Consider the following 6,940-nt stretch of genomic DNA (forward strand, 5'->3'; position numbering starts at 1 on the left):
CGAAAGGCGCCGCCGGATGCCGCCGCCTGCCTTGGCGCCGCCGGCTCGCGGCGTGAGCATGCCGCGGAGGGGCGGGCAGCGGCAGCACCCCACGAGCGCGGCGGGCGGCGTTTAAGGGCGGCCCTCCAGGAAATGGGCCGGCGCCGGAAGTCGGCTGCTTCTGGCAGGCGCCGCCCGTTCTCCCCGGCGGGTGAAGCCGCGCCGGACGGCGCCATGTTGAGGCGGGGCGCGGCGCGAGTGGGGCGGAGGCGCGGCGCGGCGCTCAGCCTCCGTAAGGGGGCGCTGCGCGCCGCGGAGCTCCGCGCGGCTGGGGGGACCGGCCGCCATTTTGTCCCGGTTTTCACTTGGCTTTAAAATAAATCCCGGCAGTCTTTAAATTAGCGCGGGTAGATTGGACAGGCAGTCAGGTGTTTTCTTCCGCGGCGATGCCGCCGTGGCGGCCGCAGGTCGGACCGCCTGCTACGCCTTTGCAGCACCTAACGGTGTTTTTTTAGGGGTGTGTGGTAGTAGTTCCTTTGTGAGGGTTGGGATTGCTGCGCTTGTCACCTCTGGAGGAGAGAAATGCCCTGGGTGGCTGCTCTGCTGCAGGCGTTTTCAAAGGCAGAAAGCAGCGATACTTGCATGAACAGAGGTGTTCACGGTGCGCGGGAGCGTGTGCGCAGCTGCAGTGAGAGACCTGCTTCTGAGCTGATTTTTACTACTTTTGAATGCCCCCAAATAGCTAGGGCTTTGCAACCTGTCTGTTGCTTCTCTTACGGTTAYACTGGGCATTGTGAGTGGGGAATTTTCTGAAATATCTCTGTGTAGCTTTTTTATCTGGAGTTTCTTCATCAAGTCCAAGAAATGTGGCAAGAGGCAGTTTTGGGAAAGGTCCCATCATGTCATAGGCTTTTGCCCTTTCCCAGCTGTTTGTGAACAACTCTATTTCAGGATGGGAATAATTCGGGCCTGGCACAAGCAGCTGCAATTTTGCATTAAGAGCAGTTGATTTTTGACAGGGGAACACCACAACGCATTTGGCCCTATGTGCCTGGACTAGGATGCACAAGCAGGAACTGATCCTTACATTTGAACGATCAAATCAAGGGTAATAAGATTGTTTTCACTGAACATATTTTTCTTTCCTAGCTGTCTGTAGTCCAAGGAGAGACCTAGGAATGGTAAAAGATTTGTGTGCACTTTCAGTGTCTTTTTCTATGCATGTGACTATAGATGTATTTTTCTGGTCATTCACATCCTGTGGTCTGATACGTTTACACAGGCAGCTCTTATGTGCAGCCTGACCCATGAGGTGACAGCGATGACTCCAGGGACCAGTTTTCTTTCTCTGGAATAAAATAGGGCCAAGTTTCTCTGCTTTGCTGCCAGTACTTAAAATAATCTGAAACTGGAATTAATTTTTTTAAATCTCTCCAAATAGAGGGAGATTTTGGCTTGAAGAATTTGTTGAGCTGTTTCCAGTGAAAATTTCTGAAAATGAAAGACTGTAGAAATCAACAAGGTTCGCAAGAATTCCTCATTTTGTAAGAAAAAATCACTTTCATCTTCTAGATCTGCCATTTAAGGATTGTGTTCCTCGGATGCTATTCCTGTATTTCTACAACTATATATGGATCCTATTGCTCCTCGGTGTTTTCCTGTGATATACTTATTCTCAGAGCTGAGTAAAGGTCAGGCCAAGGAAGTCTTTGATTGTAAATCTCCCTAGAACACCTTGATGCTCTTCCTGAATACAATGAATAGGAGAGAAGAGTGACTAAGATTTCTGCTGTGCAGGTTATGGGAACTAACTGCTACAAGTATGGCAGAGGCATGCTTGTTCTACAAGACAACGGAAGTATGAGCAATAAAGTTGTGCTAATCATAAATATTTATACCTGATGGCCAAATGGCCAAAAAAAAACCTTCAAAAACCTCACAATTTCTGAAGAGTGCCTCCTTCTCTTTTGAGTTCTTTATTTCTGTGACAGATTACAACCAATCCTCACACTTTTTATAGATTTTCTTCTTCTGTCTTCCAAATATTACGCATCTTTATGTCTTTTTCAATCTGTTTCTTAGTCATTTTTCTCCAGAAGGCTGACTTCTTCAAGGATTTTCCCTACCTTGGAAATACACAGTCTATCAAAATAACCCAAAGGAAAACATATTTAGAGTAAAATAAGGGGTTTTGGGGCAAAATTCGAATTGAACATTTAAATCTACTTTTATTATTTATTCCTTTTCATTTCTTCATCAAGGACATTTTGATAGATAGTATTCTGTTGGCCAGATTGGTCCCACAGGGCAGTCATCAGGAAAAGCTTTTTCTATAATTTAAAATATTTCTGAAAGTTTCCTATTTTGAAAGCAGGAAAAAATCCTAAAGTAATTAAACATTTTCCAAATAATGATTTTTCATTAAAAGTCCATGCTGGATAATGGCTGTGTTTGCTGAAAATTTCTGAGCAGTTCAAACAGAAAAACTATTTTGTGAATGCCCTGTCCAGAAATTAGTGATTGCGGTGACTATGCCATACATGTTTCTGATACTAATGGGTGGTAGGTCTGCTGTAGTCCTCTRTTCTATAATTTTTCTTTTTTTTGCTCAAGCTAAGTCAGATTAAACTTTCAGCTCTATAGTTTCTCAACCCTTTCYCTGCTATTGGTAAGGTTGTTGCAGACAATCACTTAGCTAGGTGATGTCCTTGACTGAGAGATTTTTGCTGGAGAAGGTACTACTGGAAGCGAATGAGGCTGGACTGAAGACGTGTAATATTTGTGTTCAAAGTGAAACCTGAAGTTTGGAGGTAAAACACAATGCTATATGACTGAAACTAGTTTTGTGTGAGCAGAAATCRTTGTGACCTGTGTGTTTGCTTATCTCCCTGCCTTAGATTAGAGAGATTTACTTCCTACAAGGTCATCAGAGAATGGGGACATGAGCAAATCACAGAGTTTTGAAAAGACATGGTGACTCACCCAGTACCAGAGAAGTCTGACAGTTTCAAGAAGCTTGGGGAAACAGTGTAGTTTAGTAAAATTCATTTCCTGCTGGTACAATTATTGTTACTGCTTATTCATTGCAAAGTGAGAAACCTAAATAGACACAGGGTGTCAAAAGTTCAGGTAGTGACRAGTTCAACAGGGAATAGCAGGGTTTGTGTGACTGGGACAGGAGGAGAGGAAGGTGCACCAGCCCCCCAGAATTAAACCAAATATAGTCATTTGATAGATAAGGGAAGGAGAGTTTCATTTGGTTCATTTAGATCAAACTTCTCAACCATCCTCTGCTGCCATGTGGCCTAGGAAGAAAATTGTCTCCAGGATAACCTATCCCTTCCCTTACTCATTACTTTGCATTTACAACACAGAAAGCTGCTGCCTTCTCATCCTGTCCCCATTGATMCTTTGTATTCCTCTGAAATATTTCCCAATATGTTTCTCTTACCATTGTTCTCAGATAACTTTGTACTCATACACTGTCCCTTTTCTGGCTCTCTCCAGGCTGCTCTGTATTGCTCATGTCCTTTTGTTGCTTGGGATAGAACAAGATGCTGATAYCCAGAAGTGCCCCCAGGAATGGAGAACGTTGGGTGGGATAACGTATATACAGTGAGTGGGAAGCGTCCTTGCATCCAAAGAGTTCACATCTTAAATCGGTAAAGCAAAGAARGCATGTTGTATTGCACATATGGGACTGGATCCATATGATCCCRTGTAATGTCTGTAATGATGCCAGAAAGAAAAATCACCTAAGACTTTAGCCATCCTTACAGTGCAGAAGCTTGGAGGTTTCTYCTATAACTCTTGGATGATTTTGACTGTCTCAGTGATAGGAAATGTACTTCCATCAAGCTTATATATGTATGTATGTGTGTGTATACATATATATATATACACAGAAATATATATAGGTATGAATATATGTATTTAGAAATTGTTAYGATTTAGAGATTGACAAAGTGGAGAGACTGTGGTCCCATATGCTCTGAAGGTATGTAGGCCTTTGGGGAGGAGTTGAAAGTTTTTGCTTTGTGATTTCTTTACTTACCTGAAAGCAGAAATGTGGTTAAAATGTACTGAGACATGGTCGAATGCATCCACCCTTTCTACCTTGTCAATGACATATGGAGAGCTGGCTTTTTTTGTGCTTTGACTAATCTGATGGCTAACAAAATAAGGAAACTGCCTTCCACTAAATTCCAGGGTGAGTCAAATTCTAGTCTGTGTGGTGGGCTGACCTGTTCTTTCATGCCTTCTGAGGGACATTTTTCATTGAGCTTTCCAGAAATTTTCTACCGTTGCTCAACATCTCTTTTTTCCCCACCTCCTTCTTCTATCACAGTATTTGATAGGTGAAGACTAGCTCTTAGGGTTACGTAGACAAGATATATGTACACACACAGATGTTGACACACACAAATACACACATAGGTAGAGGTAACATATATACTATTTATAAGCAGTGGGCATTACCACCAGTGGAACAATTGTCCTGTGCTGTGAGGACACACCTGGAGAAGGTAGGACATCAAACTCTTAAGTACTGTTTAGAGTGATCTGGTGCTGGCATTCAGCAGCTGTCTGTTATCACTACAGAGTTAGGATTTTCTAAGGAATTAAAAGAAATATAACTGTCACCGCTTCTTGGATGCATGGTGCTTAGATGAAGCTGTCTTCTAGGATCAGACAGGTTTGTTGTTTACATGTTGCTGCTGGCTGTACTGAATGGAGCAGTTACTGCTGTACTTCTCTCTGGAGGTGATAAAGGGGAAGGCAGAAAGTTCGTATCAACAAACATGAGAAGAATAGGTTTGATTTAAAGAAACTAGAACCATGTCATCTTCTCTGCCTGTCACAGCCCCAAAGCTTCTGTGGGCAAATGGCTGTGAATGCAGGCTGGTACTTAGCTAATCCAGATTTCTTGTGTCGTTCTGCTCTCAGTTTTGTTATTTAGGGACAATGTGGCTGACACTTGACCACAAAGTATTCTGCAGAGATCAAAAGTTTATTCYGATTTTAGCTGGAGTTATGGGTAGTCAGGGTCTCTAATTAGGGAGTTTATAAATAGGATCTTGTAACCTTAAATGCTAAAGGACAGACCTGACAGATCTTGAGTACATGGGGATTTCGTATTTTCACTGATTTCAATGGAGCTTAGACAATTTGTGTAGTGAAGAAYATGAATTTTAAATTCTTGGCCAAAGTCTTGAAGAGTGAGTCTTTGCCCAGAGAGGTATTGATTATGGTTCTGAAAATCACACAGGCTTTTCTACTATGGACTTCTTATTAACACCAGTGGAGAACTGTGTCAGGTTCTCTATGCTGCTTTGACAAGCTCAGCACCAGAAAAAACGGGTTCATCACCTTTTGAGCCAATAATCTAAGCATAGGGAATTCAGGGCAAGGTCCTCCACCTTTCAGTATGTTCATTCATTCTGTGAGAAAACGTGGTTCAGTGCTTCTTTTCAGGGTAGTACTACTTGCTAAAATGCCTACAGAAAGAGTGGGAGTCAGCTCTGGGTTTTTGTTTCTGAAATACACTACTATGCTTAATCAAAGAAATAAGGCTGTACCTATAAGTGCTGTTTTCATAATGAGTGTTAAGAGATTAATAAAGGTTAACAAGGCCTCATGTATTCACACTTCCATTTTGAATACTGAATGTTAATTTTTGTAGTTAATACTCTGCTGTTTTTCAAGACTGAGGTAGAAGATGGCCCTGTATCATTTGCTTTGCTCACTCTAAAATTTATTATTTCACCTAGAAACATTTTCTATATTCCGAAGAATCAGCAGCGGATTTTCACTCCAAATACAGATTGTCTCCATTAAATCAGTGGAGCTGGGCTGTTAGCTCTGAGGTTTAGCCCTTGAATGCAGTCTGTTCCTCTCACAGAGGGAGAAAAGTGTTCTCAGAGAATTATGTTATGGTCCAATTACTTTTACTAAAAGTAAACCATTTGCTGTGAATTCTTCAGATTCTTATTTTAAGACTTAGGGATGAGGCCACCTCGTGGCATCTAAGACTATGAGAAAGATCAGGGGAGATCATAGGATGCTAATGTAGTGGAAGGAGTTACATCAGATAGCAAACATACTAGAGGAATGTGCAAAGCATACAGGATCAGATCCACCCARCCTACTCATTCACAGTTTCCATCTAAAGCTTTTAACCTCTGTGTACTACACTTGGCTGCTTTCCCTTAGAAATTATAATTGCTGGAAGAAACACACACACACTCTACTCCACCCAGGCCAGAAGACATGTGGAGCACACTGATTGCTTACCATCTAGTTCAGTAACATTCTGAGTGGAATACAAATGACTTGCAGGTATATTTTTGCTGGTCATACACAGCCTTTTCTGGCCCCTGCTGTTACACATGGTTCTAAAGCMAGACAGCAGGGAGAGGGTTAAAACACTAAGTAGAACATACTGTAGCTGTATAAATAGTGACTGCTCATGATGCATAAAATGCTTCATTGCATCTTATGCTCAAAGATTTCCGGGTAATATGGGAAAGAGTTTAAAACAAAACATCTACAGCTGGGTTCAGGTGGGAGGTTTTCAAAACATGTGAAGTAGTTGCATCATTGATTTGCTCCTTGCTGCTACAGGCAGGGGCTGCTGGCTCAGCCTCTTGAAAATGAGGYTACATATTCAGGTGATTCAGATGTCCGTTTTTGAAAGTATTGGTTTTTCATACCACTTCTGGGTTTTAAAGCCTATCTATAAGGTTTAGATGTTTTTCAAATAAATACTAGACTAAGGTATGAACTTGTTACAATGATTTTATCTGGCACAGTGGATGCTCTGCTCTACTGAAAATCAGGTCTCAAGTATTTGCTCTTCAGAGTAGCTCAAAGTACGTCAGTTGTTGGTCACTTTTGTCCTATAGAGCATCAAAATGAATTTGTTTTTCATATACTTTTTGTCTGTCTATCCATATAGAGT

The sequence above is a fragment of the Rhea americana genome, unplaced genomic scaffold (genome assembly GCF_003343005.1).
Source record: "Rhea americana isolate MKP2758 unplaced genomic scaffold, rheAme1 scaffold_123, whole genome shotgun sequence".
In the NCBI taxonomy this organism is placed as follows: domain Eukaryota; kingdom Metazoa; phylum Chordata; class Aves; order Rheiformes; family Rheidae; genus Rhea; species Rhea americana.